The following is a 24,709-nucleotide window of genomic DNA, read 5'->3' as shown; positions in this document are numbered from 1 at the left end:
TCACACACATATCTAACACATACATACACACACATGCAATAAAATACATGCATATGCACATGTATAAAACATATACTCACACACATATCTAACACATACATACACACATTCCATACATACAATACAATGCAACATTCACACACACATTCCATACATACAACACATGCATTACAATATAATATGTTAATACATACACATGCAATTCAATGAATACAATACAATATGTACACACATACATACATAACATGGAATACAATACAATACATACATATGCGCGCGCGTGCACACACACACACACGTGTGCTTGCAAATGTTGATTGCAAGGTTAAAATATGTGATTTCGGATTGACAAGAGTTGTATGTCATGACAACCCAACGACTATATTCCAGACAATATAGTAATCTCTTTAAATATACACATTCCATGTTCTTAACACGCAATTTGCAATCTTTAGGTGCTGAGAGATAATTAAGTTATTATTTTGTATCTTTGTACAAGATTATGTCGCCACAAGATGGTATCGTGCTCCAAAATTATTGGGATCCTTCTTTTCCAAAGTGAGTTCATTTATTTGTTTGAATTATTACCTCCTTTTTAGGACTATTGATATTTATGACCATGAATGATTACTAGAAATTTCACAATATTTTGATCATTGCTATATCTGGTGTTAAATTTGATTGCTTTCAATAATGTGTGTATTGTACTCATTTGTCTTTGGGGGTAATCTAGGGAGATTAGATATTGTAATGAATGCATGAGACAAAAACATGTGTATCCACACCCTAACTTGTATCTCCATTATATTCCAAGGTCGTCCTTGAACTTCTAAGAACACCAGGTTATGCCTTTAAATACTCCCTTAACCTGACCCTTCTTTATATTTCTTACTATAGTACACTCTAGCCAATGATATCTAGAGCATTGGATGCATCTTTGCAGAGATTATATTAGGAAAACCTCTTTTCCTTGGAAATAATGTAGTTCACCAACTGGATCTAATCACATACCTACTTGGTACTCCACCGATAGATGTTATTTCACGGGTTGGTTATCTCATCTGTTTTCACTAGGAATTTGTGAATCTTCTAGGTATATTTTATTATTCACACCATTCTGATGATGAAATTACTGCAGGTGAGAAATGAGAAAGCAAGGAAGTATCTTATGGGTCATGACTATGGCGAAAAAGTCATCGATGCAACTTTCTAAGAAATTTCCAAAATAGAAATCCATTGGCTCTTCGTCTTCTTGAAAAGCTTTTTGTTTTTGATCTAAAAGATTGTCCTTTTGCAAAGAAGACACACTCTCATTGAACTTGTTTCATCTTTGATGAATATGAAAGTAGAGTTTGTGCTTGTATTTATTCTAGTTTGAGTCCAAGAAGAGATTGCTAAAAGTTTTACTAGTTTTTGTGAAGGCCTTAGTAAATCTTTATTTCAAGGCCTTAGCTAAGGTGGAGTGTGAACTGGCTGCACAACCCATCAGTAAGTTGGAGTTTGAATTCGAGAGGAGAAGAGTTTCAAAAGAGGATGTAAGGGAACTCATATATTGAGAGGTAATATAAACTTTGGTTTACTGTATAATTTCATAATTATAATGGTATTGATTGAGCCCTCTCTAATTTTTATGAAGATCCTTTTTTTATTGCCATTATTAGATCCTTGAGTATCATCTACGTATGCTCAAGGATTATTTGAGTGGAGGGGATAGGCCCAACTTTTTGTATCCCAGGTTTCTATTGAATTTTTTAAAATGGTTAGTTGTCATTGGTGGCCAACCATGTTTATCTGCTTGCTTGTTTGATGGTGGTAGAAACAATTCCGCTAGAGAGAAAACATACATCTTTGTCTAGTTTGTTCTTAAATATGTAAATTTGTTTTTTTATTACTGATCATGAATCCTCATAGTTGTGGATCTATTTATTCATGATTATTTACCATAAATGTTCATAGTTTTGGAAATGCACTAAAGCTGAGAAATTGATAGTATACGATGGTTCTCATATGGTCTTGTAGTAACACTAAAGCTGAGAAATTGAAGCATTATTTTTCCAAGGATGGCTTAGATATGATATATCATCTATAGAAACCATATAAGAGTTGTATGAGGCCCATTGGTGTAGGTACATACTTGTGTCCCACGTCATGACCATTAATAACTTGACTTATTCTCAAATAAGTTTCTAAATTTTACAGCAGGAAATTTGAAACCCCCAAAACTTTGGAAAAGAATATATTTTGGATAAAATTTAGAATTTTTTTTGAACGTAAGTCATTGATATATGAAATACATAAGCTAAGATTGGATTGTTTTGTCATAAAGAAAGTATAAGAGTTAGTTTTGGACCCAATTATATAGAAGTCCTATATCAATGATCCTTAATAACTATTCTGGTATTTTTTTATGACGATTTTGTTTATGAGTTATTGATTTGGATAGAAATGCAACTTTTGCTTTTCCTCATGCCTTGCATGAACTACTTAGAAGGAAATGAGCAACCAAGAGAGCAACAAGCGCCATCCTCCTTGAAAGGCCATATTATTGAGATTTAGAAAGAAAGTATGAAACAAACCAAAGATGTGGAGAAGGCGTAGAGTGATGTCATGGCTATAATACAGGTCCAACATTGAAGATAAAAACTACATGAAATTTATAACCTAAAATAAGCTTCTTTGGGTTTTCTATTTATATAGTTGGTTTTTATGAAGATAACCTTTATTGTAATAAGTATTTTAAGTAGACATTGAATAACAAAATGATTAATTTTATCTCATTTTTATAGTGTGATGTCTTACATTTCAAATGGAAATATAACATATGTTGTCATTTGTTTGATCAATGTATTTGGGAAAAAATAATGTAGTGGCTTCTTATGAGTTTATCCATGAAACCAAACATAATGTTAATTTGTTAGTAATTTCATTATTGATATGCATTTGGATTGTCCCATGTCAAGTTTAAGATTGTTTTTTTTGTAAATTACATTCTTTTTTATCACTTCATATTCTTCATATGTTTAAATAAACTATCGACATGAACTTATATGTGGCTTATACATGATATACCTCTAATGTTTTTTAAATGTTTGTGCATTACTGTATACTTTACACATTGTGTTTTCAATTTATGTTGTACTTGATGAAGCATTTCTACAAAATTGCATATGATGTTTAATTTTCTTTCACAAATTTGTGAGTCATCAATTGTAAAGAGGGTCATAGATCCATTCTAGGTTTCTTGGATTAGAAACTATGTGTGCATGTATAGTTTCTATGTAAGGGCATTTTAAATGGGTGGTTATCAAAAAATATATTGGTAATAGGGGGTATTTTTATTAATCTTTATTTTACAAAAGGGCCTCTAAAATAGTAAAAAACATACGTATAAGGGGTTTATAAATGATGTCATGAACGCACGTGATATAACCTTCTTATATATAGTGGAGTCCCCAAGAGAGAGAGTGGTTGTTGTAGTTAGTTAATGAAGAGAGAGGGTGATTATATATAAAGGACCCTCCTCACACTTCATACTAAGTCGGTTGTGACTCCTTGTTATGCTACATTTTGTAATTTTTATTCTATTTGTAAAATATACACCTTCTTCTTGAGTATTCCTTTTTCTATCTATCTTGTGTTCTCTCATCTCTCCTCTGATTCCTCTCACACATACACATAACACACATCTCTTCTGCTACACAAGAATCATACCCGATTCTTTACAGTTATAATACCAATATGTCCATACCTTGGGTAAAAAATGAGACCTATCGCAATAAAATTCTCAAAATATGGGTTATGACATCAATGTGACATTACCTACCATTCAACATGATACATATCCTCGTAAAACTCTGAATAATATATAATTTTCCAAGTTCAATAACCCACAAATTCAAAGTTGACAATAAAGGTCTATGATGTTCATGTCTGAATTTAATTAAAGATAAGGGTTTAGCACAAATACATTGCTTGTGTTTGTCATAGTCTGGCTATTTGAATTTTGATAGTTAACCTAAATCTAGGGAACTAGCTAACTTATGGCCTTTCTTCAATAGATCGCTTTAGAACCTATCAGACTAGCCTATTAAGAAAATTAAGCTCTGTTATCAGGGCTCTCCAATGGAGACCCAAAAACAAATTGTTCTTGAGAACGTGAAGAAAGGAAAAAAGCTTCTCTTCAACGAAGAAACTAAATCTCAACCATCGGACGAAGTTGGCCAAAAGAAATTGTTAGGTGCCAATGGTGGTGAGGACTTTCTTGACCGTGATCTAACGTAGAAAAATGGTCTATGTAGTATGTTGCCTCGAAGAAAAAAGTCGTGTTGTATACAACAAAGAAGAAAGGCGACGGTCAGCTTGAAAAAGAGACTGGATTTATGTATGGCCGTATCTTACGATTTGACTATGAAGACATAGATTCAGTCAACATTCTTGTGATAACAGATTGCTCGAGGGGGGTACGTAAAGTGTACCTAGCGAAAGATCGGCTAGTAAAGAAATGTTGTGGGCCTGAATCTTTTAGAAAAGATCTTGAGAGCTCACAAAATCTTATCGTAACCTTAAGGCCATATATACAAGGCCATCTAACTCTAAGGAGCCCTCTCCCTCCCCGGTCAAGGCCCCAAAAAAGGCATCTAAAGTGCAATCAAGCCTAGCAAAAAAGAAGACCACTAAAATGTTAGACTCTGACTCATCAAGCTCCATGGAAAATGATGAAACTAGGGCGACACCAGGTGCTAAGCTTGCATTTGGTGTCTTGTCATTGGAGTAGAATAAGATTCGGAGAGAGTTAGTGCAGCGAAAACTGGTGAGAAAAGGGCATGTCTTTAACTTGCCTATAACACACATTCATAGGCCACCAGTTGATGTGAAAACAGGATGAAGACCACTTGAGATCAAAGAGCCACACTGAATGCATCTTCAGAATCTGAAGAAAAAAATGAAAATAAATCCACATGCTACAGTTGTGCCTTTCATTGTAATGGTGGATCCCGAAGAATATGACACCACTGAAGACTTCGACATCAAAAACCATGATCAATATAATTACTTTGTAATTGGTGGATCATATTCGGTTGAGGCACGTAGGCAACTTGTTAGAGAGCACCCAACGACTTACTTCTTCAAGTATGTCAAGTGCAAAATATACGTGGGGCTCACAACTAAAGAGGCAAAGGTTTTGTCATGGGACCACAACAACGATAATGACTATAGAAAAAAAATGTCATTTATTGAATGGATAAGGTTCTTCCACCATGAATACTTAGACGTCAAACAAAAGTTCGGTGTGAAGCTTCACCCTGGCCAACGACGGCGATGCCTTCATGAGGTTGGCATTGTGGTGGATGATAATGTTAAGTCGGATGGTCTTCGGAAATATGAGTCTTGGTTTCAACTTGCCTTCAGAGATGGAGAAGTATGGGACCTACAAGATCAAATATTCACAATGTGGGAGAATAAGGAGGTTAAGGGTCAACGACAAAAGAAATGTAAGGTAGACCCTCAATTGGAATTAAAGACCCAAGTGGCCAAGAAAATTGATTTAACTATTGAAGAAGCGGCTGACAACATGAACCTATCTCTATGGAGAGCAATGCAAGGTATTAGGAGGAGCAACTTCTTGTATCTATTTTGTCAAGGGTTATGGCAAAAGAATTAAGCATTGAAGAAATGGTCACCGAGTTCAATAAGTAAGTCTTTCAAATAGTTAATTGAACTCAATATGGTACAATCGAAATTTCTAATATCGTTTTCTGATTTGACAGTCATAAGGTTTACATGAAGATCCAAGAAGTTATGATGAAACAACTTGGATGCATAACTTGGGAACAAGTGACCGAGGATTATCCTGTAACGTCTTCATATAAGGCGTTATCGGAGTATTTTATTGCATTCAAGGATTGGGTTAGTATTGGTGTTTTTCATACAAGTTTTCTTATATGTAGACGATTTGTAATAATACTTGATGTCTTATTGCCTCTATTAGAAATCCTGTCATGGTAAGAAACCAGGAGAAGTCAAGGATATACACGATTTCCCAACATCCTTCCTTGCACATCTCGAGAGAGCCAGAAAAGAAAAGGATCGTCGCTTAGTCAAGGAGTACAAAATTGAGGAAGATGGCTTCTTCAAAAAATTTAGCCACAAGAAGGATATTATTAGAGATATTTTCTACAATGTGATTTGTGGCGATGTCATTGAGATGAATGAAAAAGCGCCAAAGAAAGAATATACGCTAATGATTGCTGATATTCCATATGGATTTCGAATGGCGGGGTCATCATACGACGCTGAACCTTTTAGGTTCAAACAATTAGAGAAGATGGTTAAGGATTTTGTTGAGCTAATGACCGCATCCTTGTGGAGGATAGTTGTCTTTCATAGTACGGACCAAAGGTACTTGGTAGCTCAAGCTTTGAGATCTCGCTGCAATTGCATCGAGAACCTTGCATGGCAAGGATTATTTATAAGTCTCATTTACTATATTTCTTTCTTAATATTGTTGAGTCTATTCTTAGCTTGATAAAATATTTGTTATAGGATAAAAACAAATGTCAATAGAGGGCCAACCTTTTGGTTCGTAAATGCCATTGAATATATTACGGTTGGTTACTTCGATGAAATAAAGAAACAAAGAATTAAGGTGCATTTAAATGAAGTTGGGGGTTCAAATATGCTGGTATATCCAGCAGTGACACGAAAATTGTGACATGTAACCTCGATAGAACGGGGACTTGTCAACCCATACCAAAAACCTCAACGACTTATGATGCGCCTGATCGAGATGTTCTCTATAGAAGGAGATTGGATATTAGACCTGTTTTCTGGCACATGTATTCCTCGAACTAGGTTTACATTATTGAGATAACCAATACTGATTCTTATTTGATTGAAAACTAATTCTTCTTATTGCTTTCTTCACAAGGACAATGTTTGCATGTGCATTGAAGCTCTTCAGAAACACAGTTGCATTGGAGAAGGACGAGGAGCAGGTTGTATTTATAAACATGAGGATTAAGGCTTTATGGGAGTGCCTAGAGCAGGGCGAGGAGGTCGGTGCAAAGCACGTCGCTGATACCGAAAGGTTTCAACTTGCTTCGCGAGAGCCTATTCCTCCATTAGCCGGGGAACCGGGGGAGCTAATTGAGCTTGATGATGAGCTTATAAAAGATCTTACGGTGGCTCGAGTATCAGGGGAAGACAATGCACGTATAGCGGAAGTGACTTCTATAGGAGATGAAGAAGATAATGACATGGACGATTTAATTGCTATGTAATAGACTCTTTTGTTGACGAAATGTAATGTTTTGAATTCACATTACTAATACAAATTTTGGGTTCTACTTTGCGTACTCCATTCTTTATAGTCTTCTATATGTTTCAAATTTATTTCCATATACTTGGTTTGTTGACTTATGACATTGGTTTCACTGCGTGTATTGTTGACTACCAATATGGAGAAACATGAATTAGTTTACATTAAGGCTGATTGTGGTCAAACTTTACCTACACATAACATTCTCGAAGCATTGTCGCCATGATTGTCCATGTTATTATTTGCGATCAATTGTCAAGACTGTCATTCCGTGTCTAATATATACCAGTCCATATATTATGGATCTTTATCTTCTATTGCTAAAACTATTATATTTCTCTTCTATTGCTACTGACATTGTGTAGTGTGTTGATAATGGTCGATGCCACGTTGTCCCATTAGTTGCACGACCTTGGAGCACAACTCTCAGCAATATCCGCATGTTTTTATACGCTTGTAGTCCACTAGTGTGTTTGTTCAGAGTCTGATTCCATGCGAATCACCTAAGGAATAGACTAGATCAATTTTAAATACAAGTATTGTCAAGCTTAGTTGGTTTGTTTTTTCCATCACATTATCCTAAAGTTCATTGTCTTACATTATCCACAATTATATACATACGGTTTTATCCCATGCGAGTAAACTAAGGAATAGATTAGATCAACTATAAATACAAGTATTAAATACCTTACTATGTTTGTTATTCCAATCACATTATCCTAAAGTTCACTATCCTACATTCTCCACAATTATATACATACAAGTGTGGGTCAAAGTATAAATTATAACTCATTTTATTAGTTTGGTTACATGTACACTTCATATTTTTGCAAAACTTACCAAAAAAATAAAAGTCTTTAACTGAGTGTTTGACATGTCGCACAATAGTGAGATATTCAGCCATTATTGAACTTTATTATAATGACATTAACTTATCAGCACATCCAAACTTAGTTGAATTTCTAATGTTCTCCACTCGGAGACCTATCATGTATTTTTATATTTGCAAATTCTAATCAAATTGCGGAACATGTGATACTAGTGCATCCAAATTTTGTAGAGAGGGTATATTTGGATATTTTGAAGAAGAATCAACAAGTGGAATGCACGATCCTTCCACTTCCACTAAGAAAAAGTCCTTTCTCTAAAGGAATCTACAATCAGAGAAGTTCTATATAGTGTGCATGTCGCACGAAGATGGTTGTTGGACTCCGATGCCACTTTTCACATTGAATGGTTTGCAAACTATTTGGTTGGAGCACAGTCTAACTCAGCAACGGGCATGAGTGCGTAATCACAGGGATCAGAGAGGTCCCCACTCAATTGCCGAACAACAATTGAAACACCCTACACAGAGTCTGGCACATACTTGAGCTAAAGAGGAGTCTGGTCTCCATCGGATGCTTGTCGAAGCTAGGTATCGGTTGACTCTAAGTCAGATACAAGTACAACAACTTGTACTTGCTGATGGAGATCAGTCTAGAAGGGGCCATGAACATAGTGGATTCATCCGAATCGAACTTATGGCATGGTCGAGTAGGCCATATGTCTCAAGCTGGACTGGACCGGTAAATGGCAAACGACTGCATCCTGAAACTCCAAGCAAAGACGGACTTCTATGAGCATTCTCGTTATGGGAAACAGACCCAAAGTCCGCATTGTCTCCATTATGAGACGATACAACACTTGTAGAGCTTGTACACACTGATATCTATGGGTTGATTCCTGAATAGTCTTTAGGCAGCTCCCAATACTTCGTCACAATTGTGGATGATTGTAATTGGAAAATTTGGGTTTATTCAATTAAGTCGAAAGAAGAGGCACACAAGGTCTTCACTCGGTGGCTAGCCGAAGTGGAGAACCGATCAGGATACAGAGTGAAGATACTCCGATCCAATAACAAAGAAGAGTACATGTCTCGAGCATTCAAATAGTACCTGTCCGAAAAAGGAATCCAACATCAGAGAACTGTTCCATACCCTCCCCTGCAGAACGACGTGGCGGAACGCATGAACTAGACAATTCAAGAGAGAGTGATGGCAATGCTCCAACATTTTGGACTGAAGCTGGAATTCTAGGCCGAGGCACTGTAAATGACCCTCTACTTGATAAATCTATCGACATTGAGAGCAGTGCGACTCGAAGTACCATAGGCACTATGGTTCAACAAAACGTCGACCTACAAGAGGCTTGGAATTTTCGGAAGTGAAACCTATGTCTTTATACCCAGGGACAAAAGGACCAAGTTGGCACCCCATGCACTTAAATGCATATGTCTCAATTATGGAATTGTGGGGACTTCGACAATTGGCTATGGGATCTGGAGAACTGGAAATTAATCCAAAGTAGCGATATTGTCCTCAATGAAGACTCGATACTCTTCCGATGGACCCAACTGAAAATCGGCAAAGCGTCTCATTCGACTTATCGGATCAAAATGAGCCAATAAACCAAGCTAAATCAGCGATTCAACAAACAGTCGAAGTCGACTGAGCCAATAACCCCCTTGTCGATTCTGAATCGGCAAGAGGTCCACTAGTCGAATTGGACTCGACTAAGATATTGACAAGGGACAAATCAACAAAGATAGCCACAAGGGCTAAAGAGGGAAAATCGGCAAGCACCGATAAAGCCAAAGGATGGTGATCAGAAAAAGCTGAATCGTCTGACCAAGGCAAAGCTAAAAAGGGCAAAGTCAAAACAAACAGAGTCGAATCGACCAACTCACCCAAATTGGCTAAGGTACCAAACGGTTGAGTTGAGCCAACCCAAGCATCAACCCCTCTGTTAATTAATCCCGAAGAGGTGGAGGATGATTCTACATCACTGAAATCTTACTACAAGGGCGAATCATCGAACATGACTTTTAATGATGGTTCAAGAAATACCGGTCAACTAACTAAGCCGATCGATGGACTTGAACCAACTAATATCTCAGCACCCAAGAGATCTAGATGAGTCAGAAGGTTGACCAACTTTTATCAATCGGGTCTCGACTACATCCATTAAACCGATGCAAGCAAACCCACCTCATACAAACAAGCTATGGTCGCACCAGATGCTGAGACATGCCTGCAAGCCATGAGATCCGAAATGGACTCGATAAAAGAGAATTAGACATGGGAGTTGGTTGAATTACCAATTGATAGGAAGTTGTTACCTTGTAAATGGGTCTACTGATATAGGTATGTGTCAGGTTTTGACCGACCCAAGTACAAAGCTCGGCTTGTCGCTAAAGGTTTCAAACAGGAACATGGCATCAACTATGACGAGATCTTCTCGTTGATAGTCAAAATGATCACCCTTCGATGAAGGAACTCGGACAAGCCTGACATATCTTAATCGTGAGGATCTAGCGAAATCAAATGACGAAGACTCTCTGGCTCTCCCAGTTCGACTATATCTGAAAGGTGCTTAGAAGGTTTAACATGAAGAACACTAAGCCGGCACCAACTCCACTCCAGACATCAACACGACTAACACACAGGGACTCTCCTTCGACCAACAAGGAGAGAGAGCTCAATGGAAAGATACCATATGCATCGACCGTAGGAAGCATCATGTACGCAATGGTGGCAGCCCGACCCGACCTTGCATATGCCGTATGGGTCGTCAGCCGATACATGTCGAACCCAGGACGGAAGCATTGGGAGGCTATCAAGAACATCTTTAGGTATCTACGAGGAACATAAGATGTATAGTTGACTTTCGATTCGGCCAATTCGACCGAAGTCAAAGGCTATACAAACTCCAACTAAGCCGGCAACCCGGATAATCAAAAGTCGACATTAGGCAATATATTTACCTATGGCAGTGGCACCATATCATGGACGTCAAAATTGCAAGAGCGCATGACCCTGTCGACCACAGAGGTCGGGTACATTGCCGGGTTGGAAGAAGGAGGCAATCTGGCTGCACCAACTTTTTCAATGTGAAGTAAAATATCCCCTTTTTATTGTCAAAGTCCTCTTTGTTATAACTTGAAATGATATATCTAAGAAACTAAAAAGTGGGGACTTTATGATTATTTATTTATTTATTTTATGAATATTTTTTCATGCATTTGTATGCGTATTCGTATGCATTCGTTTGGTAACCCCCACGAATCGGAATATGTCAATCTATGGTAACAGTTGGATTTTACATACAATTAATATAATTTTGAGCTTTTACCAACATAGAAAAGAGAACAAAGTCTTCATGGTTTGAAAAGGTGACTTTTTTTGTGTGTGTGTATATGTGTGTGTGAGAGATATTGTAACACAATACGTTAGTCTAATTTGATGTGTATGTAGAATGAGGTGGGAGTGATTGTACAACAGAAAATAGATGCTCAAATTAAAGATGTGAAAGGGAAGGCTTGAAAAAGGAAGGTCACATCTCAATCATGCTATGAAAAGATCTTGCGATTGTCTATGTCTCTTTCAGTCATGGCTTTCATTTTCCCATTCTTTCTCTTATATCTTCCTTTCACACAATGAATATCTAATGATTTCAAGCATTGTAATTTGACAACTGTTCACTTCTAATGATTGCATTTATTGTTATAAAGTGGCCTCTCTCTCTCTCTCTCTCTATATATATATATATATATAATATATATATGTGTGTGTGTGTGTGTAGATAATTGTTTCAAACATGTGTCGATTGACTCAGTAGAGCTTGCACATGAAGTTTTGTTTCATGCACTTGCCTTTCTTTCTCTGCCTTTGTTGTGTGAGAGCCAACACTTTTCAAAGGACAATAATTACTTGGCATTCTTATAAGCTAAGCTTATTAGAATACGTAATATACACCCCACTTGTGTACAGACAATAGGACAAAAAAAACAAATTGTGGAAAACTCAAGATTTAAAGTCAAGCCATAGTTTTCTAGCTTGTGGGCATTTGAGATCACATCTTGACGAATATTGTTGGCGTTGGTTTTCTTAATCGTGATAACATGTTTCTTTCCATGAGTTTATAATTGTGTAGGATTGTCCGATCATGTCCATAAAAAGAAAACCTCAAATAAGGAGTATAACGCCATTACATGGAATGGAAAACATTGCGATAGAGTTGAATAATTTTTCATGTAACAAAATGTCATTTTTTGTGATGCAACTCCACATGCAACCATTTTATCTTGAGCTTCAAAAAATTTACATGATCCATTATTTTTATATTTTGTAAATTAACATTGAAAATACATGAATGCGTATGATGGTAGCATAGTAGTGAGTGAAAATTGAAGAATTTACTAAGATTTTAAACTTGCCCACATTGATGAAAATACAATTCTTTATGATGATTAGGAGCACATCAAAATACATTTAACCCATTACACATTAAAAACACAAACGCCCTTAATTCACTAGTCAAAAACCACTTGACAAGATTTATAAAATTATTCAACAATTCCAATGGTTATATTGGAGTAACATGTTAGTCAACCAAACCTAAACATTATATTCCCAACCTTATTTTCCTCCTTTTACATGCATATGAAACATTATTCCTACAAATTCATGAGCCATGTGTTTGACGAGCAATTTTGTGGGTAACAATTGGTGTAGTGTGGATATCTCGATCATGAAGATATGGTTTGGACATCTTGACCATGAAATATTGTTGAATCATGGAGAAGAGGTCTAATTGAAATAAGATTATAATGTTGTGATTTTCTGTACTTCCCATTTGCAATACAATGACATATGGTTAATACAAACTTTCAACAGGGTAGAGACCATGAGACTGCTTCAGCTAAAGTGGCCTGGAGTTGTTTGATCAAGGCAAAAAGTCAAGGTGGACTTGGGATGGTGGATCCAGGTCACCAAAGTAAGGCTTTACTTGGTAAGCTCTTGGTGCGAAGTCTCCAACCTGGACCAGAATTGTGGAAATTGCTTCTTAGAGACAGAGCTGAACTCTGGAGTCCGAGGAATGGCGGCCCTTGGAAGGCAAAGATATGGTGGTTGTTCAGTCCAGGCCTAACGTTAAAAGAACCTACTAGCATGGAGGATAGGGTGACCCGCACCATAATGAGGGCCTGGTCAAGTTTAAGAGAGGGGTTGGTCTTAATGCAGCCAAAAACAATGGAGGAACAACTCCGTCAACCTCTGTTTTGGAACCCCAGGATTCGAAGTGATGATGGTATGATGCTTGGTCAGAAAAAATACTTGCCATGGGGAAAAATGGTAGGGTACAATGTTAGTTCAGTAAGAGACTGGGAGGAGTTCAAAAGGAGAAGAAGGGAGGGTCTGGTTGGAAGTCCTAGATTTACCGGCAGGCTGGAAAAGGTTACCCACTTGATAGATAAGGCTGTTGATGGTCTAGCTAGGCTGAATGAAGAAGAGGGGGTCTGGTTTGGGTGGTTTGTAGGTGAGGGCGATGCGCAAATTATCCGAGGCAGGTGCCCATCTAATGAGTATCGTTTGTGGGGCAACCTAAGTGCTTTGGCAGACAATGGCCAATGGTTGGCAGTGCGAGTGGCAATGTTGGAAGGTAAGAAGTGGCTAGTAAACCCGAACCCAGGGAAGCTAGAATCTGATCGTAAACTCTGGATAGTTGACAACAAGCCCATATGTGATCTGGATTGGGATCCACTAGAGGTGTGGTGGCAGAAACCGGGTACAGACAAACTTGAACGGTTTTTCGAGTACACTACCAAGCTAGGAAGGCAAATCATTGGCTCTAAATTGATGGGTGCTGGCCTAACTCGCAATAGTTGGAAGGATAAAGTCATTTCTGATGACTGGTTGAAGTCGTTTTGGAGGAGGCTATGGGCGTTTGATATGCCAGAAAAAATAAAGCTTTGGTTGTGGCTTCTTAGCCACAAAGTGGTGCCAGTGGGGGAGTGGCTTAGGTGTCATGGTGGTGAGGCTGGATGCAAAAGGTGTGGACACCCTTTGGAATCAATTCCTCATTGTTTTTGGAACTGCAGCGAGGCTATTAACATTTGGGGTAGAAGTCTTAGGATAGTGGCAGCATGCGGAGTGAATGGGAGAGTTGTATGGGGGTCCGTACAAGGGCTGAAGTTAACAGGGGAAGGCTGGGCTGAACAGTTAAATCCCCACGGACATGGTTTTATAGTGCAGGATGGCAAGGTGTTTCAACGGGCTGGAGTTCGACATGGCACTAACACAGAATTTTTTGAGGAGATATGGATGATGGTGTCTTGTTTATCGGTCTGGCACATTTGGACCAACCGTTGTAAATTTGTTTTTCAACAACAAAAGATCCCTAGCGGTGAGGTATTATTAAATATCTGGTTTGAGTTGGTATCTTGGCTGCGGGGACGATACGACTCAATCAAGGGGGAATCTGATGCAGCTGAAAGATCTCGATCAAAGTTCTTGCTGAAATGGGGTAATTCTCCTATGGTGGGCAGATCCTCATCAGGGCCTCAATGGAACTACCAAGCACCCCGATGGCTGTTTCCGGTTTCCAACAGCATCTAGGTGCTGTAAATCTGTATAGATATGGTACAAATTATTAGGTTATTGGAGTTGTTTGGATACGTTTGTTGAAAATGAGGTGGGGACTATGTCCACTTTGGTGGGAAGGCCAGAGTGAGGGATGGTGAGAAGAACTTTGGGTGTTCTATGATGTAATTTTGTTTGCTAACTAATGCGAAGTAGTGTTTTTTTTGGAAAAAAAAAAAAAAAAGTAGTCACACTTTCTAGTTATAATGTTGACGATAACTGGTTACACAACTAAAAAACATGAGGTTCTAAACAATTAGCAAACTTGTGCAATTGCATAAATGGCATGCTTGATTACCAATTGATCTATACAACTTTAATTTCTAAAATTTTAAGGACCTTAACCTTCAATTAAATACTAATTTTACATTAAGGTATTTTACTAAAAAACCAGAAACGCTCAAAATTTATTTCCTTATATTAATAAGTTATAACAATATCTACAAATCGGACAAGTGGCATTCTTGATAAGCCATTGATCTACACAATTGGAATGGAAAACATGGTTACAAAATGGTAAGGCCCTAGTGATATTTCGGTCGTTTAATTCCTATTCAATCAAATCTTAATATTAAACACCAATGGTAATATATACAAATATTTATATAATCTCTATGCACATACAATGTATGTGCAGAACAACCTATACACACATTGAGAGAGAGAGAGAGAGAGAATGTAAAATGGAAAAGCATGATAATTTTACCTCAAGACATGGAACATCCAGAGGTGTCCTTTGTGAGGCTTCCCTTCTTATGTACTGTAACTTCATGCTTTGAAAGCCCATCCAACAACTCTTTAGGAGTAGTACCATTAATATATTGTAGAATCTCATATATATCATTTCTCACATTGTCCAACTAAAAAGAATACATTTATTAGTCTCTCTCTCTCTCTCTCTCTCTCTCTCTCTCTATTCTTCTTCTTCAAGTTTCTTTTAACCATAGCTTAATCATGCAAGGTCTAATTTTGACAAACTATGACTTGAATGAAGTTGGAGAATCATATAGTAGCTAGAAGATTTTGTTTCTGAATATATATATATATGTAGATATTCAACCTTATAGAGAGATAACTTGTTTTTTGGGGAAAAGGTGGTATCTACTGAGGTAAAATCAACATTGAAGCCACATTGGAACATGCTAATTTTTTGTTAGTTTTTTAGCACCACATAATACTCTCGTAATAACAAACTTTGAGATGGTTAATTGGCAACTACTAGAAGGGAAGCTCCATTGTATTGTTTTGTGCTAGTTGAAATGGTTGTATCTTTATGGATAATAGTTGTAAAATTCTTAGCATAGAATGTGTAGAGGATCCATACGGTTACTACGGTATAAAATAAAGAAACCGTTCATTAATATAAATATAAAAGAAGAGGAATCATTTCCTTCATGAAGCGATCCCTATTCCTCATTCCTAGGTAGGTTATTTAATAAAACCTCATATTAATGGAAACCTCATTTTGGGAGGTGGAAATGTGCTCTTGTTTTCAATAACTATTACTTATCATGCCATAAGTACTAGTTTGGGGATTTCCTAAATTAATGTAGCTTATCTCCTTTAATTTTTGTGTCTCAACCTTACACTTGGTATCAGATCATAGTAAGATCCATAGGGTTGAGTTGCACAACGGAGGAAGCACAGGTAGAAGTGGATATTTCACACTCATGGCAGAAAGGAGAAGGAGAAAGGGTTTCAACCTAAGTGAGATGAATGAAGGGGTAGGGACATCATTGAACAATACAGTACAAGACAAAGTAGAGCAAGAAATCAAAGAAATTGATGACTTAAGGAATCACGAGGAGAAGCAAGTAAGGGAGAGATGGTTGAGAGACGAGGAGAGATAAGGAGTAAACACAATGGAAACGCAAGGAAGAAGGCATGTGGAAGGCGGACAAGGGAGATTAGAAGAGTTGATCCAAAGAATGGAATTAGGCAATGGCGGAGATTGCTCCAACATTCTTGGTACATTCAAACCAATCAAACCACGTACATACCACGTACATATGTAGGAGAAAGGAACTCCATAACACTCACAAGATGGATAAGGGAAACAGAGTTATTCTTGGTTCAAAGTCATGTAGAGCCAGAGCTATCGGTCATGCTGTCAACAAGTTTTCTAGATGGACCGGCGCAACACTGGTATATGTCTAAAGAAAGTACTCTCGAATTTGCATCTTGGATAGTGTCATGACTCATGATGACACTCACATCATGCCTCGAAAAGATTTGAACCCACAACCTTGTTGTACACATGTCAAATCCTCAACCATTGTATTAATATTCTTATATGTATGGTTTTTAGAATATATAATCTAATATCATAGTTATATTCTATATTACTAAACATTCTAGAATAACCTAGAATATTCTAGAGTGTTCTATACACTAGAACCTTCTAGAATACTCTAGAAACCTTCTAGATTACTCTACATTCTAGGATGACCTAGAATGTTCTAGAGTGTTCTCTATTACTTATAAATAGGGATCTATCAATCATCCCAAACCTAAATTGGTTTAACACCATTTTGTAGCACTCTATTGCCTACTCCTTGTAATCCATTTTACTCTGCAATACAATATTTCCCTTTCTCTCTCTCTCTCTCTCTCTCTCTCTCTCTCTTGATAGTTTGAACCAATTTTATTCATTTCTTCCTCTTCCACAAACCCTAACAAGTTGTCTTCTTCCTTCTCCTCTCCCCTCGTAAGTTGTGGAGCCGTGAACATTTATAGGAGTATATGCGTGTTCTTTCTAAGCTCGACATGCTCACGAATAAATTTGTGGCATTAAAGCATGAAAATCAAAGGCTACTTGGAGACCTACAACATGTGAATGCCAAAAACATTCAACAATATGAAGAATTATCACAACGGGTTCACCAACTCGAGGCAACTATATTATCATTACGAGAACAACCGTCAGGGGTTCAAAACTCCCCTAAAGAACCAAAGATTAGCCTCCTCACCAAGTTTGATGGTACAAGGTCTTTATTTCGAGGCTTTTTGAATCAATTTTGTTTGGTTATTCAACTACATCCCAATTAGTATCCAATTGACGTTGCTCGTGGCTACTTGGAGACCTACAATATGTGAATGCCGAAAAAATTCAACAATATGAAGAATTATCACAATGGGTTCACCAACTCGAGGCAACTATATTATCATTACGAGAACAAGTGTCAGGGGTTCAAAACTCCCCTAAAGAACCAAAGATTAGCCTCCTCACCAAGTTTGATGGTACAAGGTCTTTATTTCGAGGCTTTTTGAATCAATTTTGTCTGGTTATTCAACTACATCCCTATCAGTATCCAACCGACGTTGCTCGTGTGGGATTAGTGGGAACTTTGCTATGCGGTACGACATTAGCATGGTTCGCACCACTTCTCGAGAAGAAATTGCCGTTGCTGGAGGATTTCGAGGCACTTTTTAAGGAGTTTCAAGCTAGTTTCGGAGACACCGACAACACTAGGACAACGATAAACAAGATTCAAAGGCTCTAACTAGGAGATTGTCCCGCGTTGGCTTACGCAACTGATTTTCGTCTCTTGGCATGCGATATCCCTTGGGATGAGGCAACCTTAATGGATCAATTCCGTCAAGGTTTGCGAAATGATGTCAAAGATCTTCTTCTTACTTTCCTTGAAGATCCGAAGTCGCTTACAAAGGCCATTAGTCGAGTTGTGCGATGTGATAATCGCCTATTTGAGCGACGTTCTGAGTGTCAACAATTGTTACGCCGCCAACCAGAACAGACTTACGCTTCCATAGTCGCAATGCCTCCACAAGTTTCCCGACCCATTACAAGGGATGGCCCAACTCCGATGGAAATAGAGTCGACACAACGTCGTGGGCCTTTATCAGATGCTGAGAAGCAACGCCGTTGAACGCATTGCCTATGCCTATATTGTGGCAGTCCAAGACATATAGTTTTAAATTGTCCACATAAACCTAGATGTCAAGTATACCATGACAACCGTACTTCGAGTTCCATTGTTACTTCTAATAACATAAGTAAGCCTCATAGTCCATGCCATGAAAATAGATTTGATGTCTTGAGCCAATAGGAGGATGTGTTAAATGAGTAAGTCCGGCCAAAATAGGAGCCATTTGGCTGGACCATCCTAGCTATGTAAAGTTAGTTCCTAGTCGTGGTTCCATTTCATCAAATCAAGTGAGTCGAGTTTTTTCTGCACAAGTCGAGCTTACCACATCTACATGTCATCGAGTCCTAGTCTCTGCCCTCCTAGATTCTGGAGCCAACTCTTGTTTCATGGATCGTGAATATGCCTTGTCACAAAACATCCTCTTGAATAAGCTCCCAAGCCCAGTAGCCGTAGGAGTAATTGATGGTCATCCCATAGCAATAGGAGATATAGTCGAGGAGTTCGAGCCAATTTGGATAGTTCTTGGCGATTTGGCAAGAATAATCTCTTTCAACATTATTCGCAGTCCGGAACACCCGATAGTGCTAGGTCTCCCTTAGTTTGAACTCCATAATCCGAAGATTGATTGGATGAAAAGAACAATTGAGGAGACTCGGGAAAAAAGCACAAACCCCACATCCCTCTCTCCGACATGTGATACTAGATCCCTTGAGTTATCGACCATCTCTCTTTGATAGTTGCGTGAGGAAGGGGGGAACGAGGCCATGTTCGTCTTCGCAATAGTAGCAACTCCATCATCCACTTTACATGAAGCAAAAATTAAACTACCAGAGAAATACAGAGAGTTCTCAGATGTCTTTGATAAGGTGAAGGCCAATACATTGCCGAAGCATCAGCCATACGACTGCCCTATTGACTTACAACCAGGGAAAGAACCTCCATGGGGCCCCATTTATAATCTGTCCCCTGTAGAGCTAGAGACTTTGCGGGAATATATTGATGAGAATCTGGCAAACAGATTCATTCGGCATTCTAGATCCCCTACGGGCGCACCTATCTTCTTTGTCAAGAAAAAGAATGGGACTCTTCGGTTGGTCGTGGATTATCAAGGGCTAAACAAAGTGACTATCCGGAATAGATATGCTCTACCGTTAATCCTGAATCTTTTGGAACGTCTCAGTGGAGCAAAATATTTCACAAAGTTAGACCTTCGTGGTACATATAATCTAGTTCGGATTCGCCCGGGGGATGAGTGGAAGACTACTTTTCACACTCACTATGGACATTTTGACTATATTGTGATGCCATTCGGTCTCACGAATGCACGTGCAGTTTTCCAACATATGGCGAATGATATTTTTTGAGATTTTCTCGATATCTTCACTATAGTTTACCTAGATGATATTCTAATCTACTTGAAGACCCAAGAGGAGCAGGATGAACATGTTCGTCAGGTATTGCGTCGACTCTAACAATATGGTCTCTACGCAAAATTAGAAAAGTGTCGTTTCGACCAGAATCAAGTGGAATTTTTGGGGTATGTTGTATCATCAGATGGTATTGCTATGGACCCCATGAAGGTACAAGCAATTCTAGAGTGGCAAACACCCCTTTTAGTGCGCGATGTGCAATGTTTTCTCAAGTTTGCAAATTTTTTATCGAAAATTTATTAAAGATTATTCTAAGGTCGTGCTTCCGCTCACTCAACTCACACACAAAAATTAGCCATTTATATGGAGTTCAGATGCAGCCGAGGCATTCGAAAGCTTAAAACGATCGTTTACAACGACACCTATCTTAGCACATGTTGACCCAACAAAACGCTTCATCCTTGAAGCCGATGCATCTAATTTTGCATTAGGGAATGTCCTATTGCAGACTGGAGATGATGGACAACTACACCCTATCGCCTTTCATTCCCAAAAGTTTGAAGTTGCAGAGATCAACTACGAGATCCATGACAAAGAACTTCTTGCAATTGTGGATTCTTTTCAACAATGGCGACATTTTCTAGAAGGTTCTTCTCAACAGTTCATTGTTTACAATGATCATAAGAACTTGACATATTTTCAAAATGCTTGAGTCTTGAGTCGGCGACAAGCCCGATGAGTGTAATTTTTGACTCACTTCGACTTTGTCATCATATATCGCCCTAGGATGCAGCAAGGCAAAGCAGATGTTTCTCAGCGCTCTTATATGGAACTTCGTCCATGGGAACCTACATTCGAGCATCAAAAACAAATCCTTTTGGGTCCTAATCTCCTACGATTAATGGTAGTTAATTCCATAACAACGCTAGAAGATTCTGCTATTCTTGATTCCATTCGAGATCATATGGCCACTGATGAATTCGCCAAGGATGTTTTGGATCATATTTTCCCAGATCGTGCTTCTTGCTCATAGCCGAAAAACTCTCGCAATGACTATCGTCAGTTCTATTGGCATGGTGGTTTTCTGTTTTAGCAAAACCTATTGTATATTCCTGATGGTCCCCCACGACTACAAGGTTTACGACATTGCCATGACTCCCCAATGGCTGGTCATTTTGGAGTTCGCAATACTCTAGAATTAATTTCTCGACACTATTGGTGGCCCTACCTTCGTTATTTTGTTGAGGAATATGTTCGCAACTGTGATATATGTTGTCGATTAAAGCTTCCTCGACACCGATCCTATGGCTTACTATAACCACTTCCCATTTCAGAAAATCCTTGGAAGTCTATATCCTTGGATTTCATTACTGATCTCCTCATTTCAAAAGGTTTTGATGTAATTCTCACCGTGGTGGATTCACTTACCAAAATGGCACACTTCTTGCCATGTACGAAGTCTATTACTAGTCAAGAGGTGGTCGATCTCGTTATGCGGGAGGTATTTAGGCATCATGGTCTGCCAGATGATATTATTAGTGATCATGGTCCACAATTCATCTCAAAGTTTTGGAAGCACATGTTCAAACTTCTCCACATTTCGGTTAAGCTTTCTTTGGGCTATTGTCCCGAGACTAATGGCCAAACTGAGCGTACCAACCAAACTTTGGAGCAATATCTTCGTTGTTTCATTAACTATCAACAAGATGATTGGGTTGATTTTTTGTACTTGGCTGAATTCCCTTCTTCTACAAGATATTCCCCATTTTTTGCAAATACAGGTTGTCATCCTTGGTGGACGATGAATGTACATCCACACGTTCCTACCAACCCTACTGATGAGGATCGTCTTAGTCGTCTCCAAGAAATTCACGCTACCATTCTCCACAATTTGCATGATGCTGAAGTTACACACAAGAGGCTTGCGGATCGTCATTGCCTAGACTCCTCAAAAAAGTTCCGCGTTGGGGATCATGTATGGCTTCTCCAACACAACATCAAGACCACTCGGCCTTGTAGTAAATTGGATTACTAACGTTTTGGCCCTTACATAATCACTGGTAAGATAAGTGATGTTGCATTTCGTCTTGGCCTCCCTCTACACATGTGTCTTCATCTGGTGTTTCATGTATACCTTTTGGAACCTTATACTGCAAGTTCAATTCTGGGCCATCTTACGACACCTCCACCACCTGTTGAGTTCTTGGATGGACCCGAATTTGAGGTTGCTGCCATTCTCGATTCTAAAATTGTGCGCAACAAGTTGTATTACTTGGTCGATTGGCTAGGCTACACCCCCAAAGATCGAACTTGGGAACCTGCTACAAATCTTTCCAATGTTGTGGATATGGTCACTGCATTTCATCGCCAATATCCTCGTAAACCAGGTCCTAATACAAACCCTACGACCCATGAGACGTGTCATCGAAGAAGGGGGATAGTGTCATGACTCATGATGAATGACACTCACATCATGCCTTGAAAGGATTTGAACCCACGACCTTGTTGCACACATGTCAAATCCTCAACCATTGTATAAATATTTTTTTATGTATGGTTTTTAGAATATATAATCTAATATCATAGGGATATTCTATATTACTATACATTCTAGAATAACCTAGAATATTCTAGAGTGTTCTATACACTAGAAACTTCTAGAATACTCTAGAAACCTTCTAGATTACGCTACATTCTAGGATGACCTAGAATGTTCTAGAGTGTTCTCTATTACTTATAAATAGGGATCTATCAATCATCCCAAACCTAAATTGGTTCAAGACCATTTTGTAGCACTATATTGCCTACTCCTTGTAATCCATTTTACTCTACAATACAATATTTCCCTTTCACTCTATCTCTCTCTATGTGTCTCTGTGTGTGTGTGTCTTGATAGATAGAGTTCAAAAGAGAGTTGCAGAGGTATTTTATCCCTCAGAATGAGCATTTACGCCTTATGGATGGGTGGAAGGTATTGAAGCAGGGAGAAGGCCAACTTACCATCTATATTGAGAAATATCGTCAATTAGTATTACAACTACCCCATCTACATCAAATCACCAAGCTTCATGGGTTTGTGTCGGGCTTAAGATCACGTATTTGGATGGAGGTGGAGAAGATGAACCCACAATCATGTGAAGAAGCCATGCGAGTAGCAGAACGAATCAGTGACATCAAAGCAAATACGCGTTTGACATATAACAATCAACCAACTACCTTCAACAATAGAAGTTGGATGACAACTACGAACTCGATGGGGAGAGGTATAGATTAACAGAGACAGGGAGATAGAAAGAGAAAGAATACTTTAGTTTAATTTTGAGTTTCTATTGCTCATCTCTCCTCAATTAGAAAGAGACGTGGATTTGTTTTCTTATAGAGAACAAGTGTCTATTCGTGTGACTCTTCATATCAGGAGTCATAACTGTTTATTTAGTTATTTTACAATTTTAATTATTTTCCTTATATTTTCCAACACTCCCCCCTAAGGGAAATAATCAAAATTCCAAGCTTTTATCTTCAGTTTTTGTATGATTGAGTAGTCCGATGTTTTTGCAACATTCTAGATGTTCATGACTTGCTATTGGCTTTGTCAAGAAATCTGCCCACATCAAAGTTGATGGCGTAAACTTTATGTTGATCTTCTTTTCTTCAATCATGTCACTTAAGAAATGGTGTTTGAAAGATATGTGACGTATGTTGTCGTTGATTCTTGGGTTGCTTGCCAACTTTAAGCATGACTGATTGTCGCAGTAGATTTCTATTGGTTTTTCTTCAACAAAATTTAATTCTTCTAATATGGCTATGAGCCAGATTCCTTCTTTTGCAACTAGGGTGGCAACAACATATTCCGTTTCTGTCGAAGATAGTGAAACTGTAGCTTGTCTCTCCGACCTCCATGCAATCGAACATAGCCACTTGGGGATTTACAGTCATCCACATCTCCCCCTCAGTCGGTGTCGGTCCATCCATGAAGAGCAGTTGAGGGGGGTTTGCCCATCCACATAGTTTTGGTTGGATCGATTCCAAATGCGTGGATTGCAAAGTAAGACACAAGTGTTTAGTATGTTTAAGATATCCAATGTTTAGGACCAAGGTTCGTCATAAAGCGTGATAGTAATCTTGTACTAAAGCATAAATCTGGTCTCGTGCTACTAACTAGATATCGGATGGAGCCTATTACTTGTCTATAGGGGATGCTTTTCATTTCAGTTTCTTCTATGAGTGAGTTTGGGCTATCCTCAATGGAGAACTTAAGTGTGGTAGGAAGTTTCCTAGATATGGGTTTGCAATGTTCCATGTTAAAATGTTTTAGAATATTATCGATATATCAAGATTATGAGAGTGATATTTGTCCTAGTCCTGTATTTATTTTTACTTCTTTTCCTAGAAAATAGGTCATGGGTCCAAGATCGGTGATAGGAAAAACTGATTTTAACTCTTGTTTACGAAAACTTCAATAAGATAGAGAATTTGATAGTAAGGGAAAATCATCCACATATACTCCGAATATGATGAAGTTGGATGCCGATTTTCTAAAATAGATGTTTAGTTCACTTTTAAGTCTATTATATCCACATTTGATTAGAAAAGTATGGAGATGATAATACCAGGCTCAAGATGATTGTCGTAGGCCGTATATTGACTTCCGCAGTTTGTAGATATGTGTTGAAA

At 38.3% G+C, this 24,709-nt stretch overlaps 1 long non-coding RNA gene across 2 annotated transcripts; it reads left to right on the top strand.

Moving 5' to 3' along the window:
* The first annotated feature begins 355 nt into the window (after window positions 1-355).
* LOC147866385 (uncharacterized) lies at window positions 356-2,309 on the top strand. Of its 2 annotated transcripts, none has more exons than XR_015529569.1 (3): window positions 356-558; window positions 898-1,559; window positions 1,662-2,309. It is a non-coding gene; the product is annotated as an uncharacterized LOC147866385 (long non-coding RNA). The 2 variants fall into 2 exon arrangements; XR_015529570.1 differs by having other exon boundaries at window positions 369-558; window positions 1,139-1,559; window positions 1,662-1,962.
* The last annotated feature ends 22,400 nt before the right edge of the window (window positions 2,310-24,709 follow it).

Source organism: Azolla caroliniana, unplaced genomic scaffold (genome assembly GCF_043228905.1).
Source record: "Azolla caroliniana isolate FFs.n. ecotype wild unplaced genomic scaffold, voAzoCaro1.0.p SCAF_3, whole genome shotgun sequence".
In the NCBI taxonomy this organism is placed as follows: Eukaryota; Viridiplantae; Streptophyta; class Polypodiopsida; order Salviniales; family Salviniaceae; genus Azolla; species Azolla caroliniana.
Note: the sequence above shows the minus strand (reverse complement) of the source record. Positions and strands in the feature narration are given on the sequence as shown.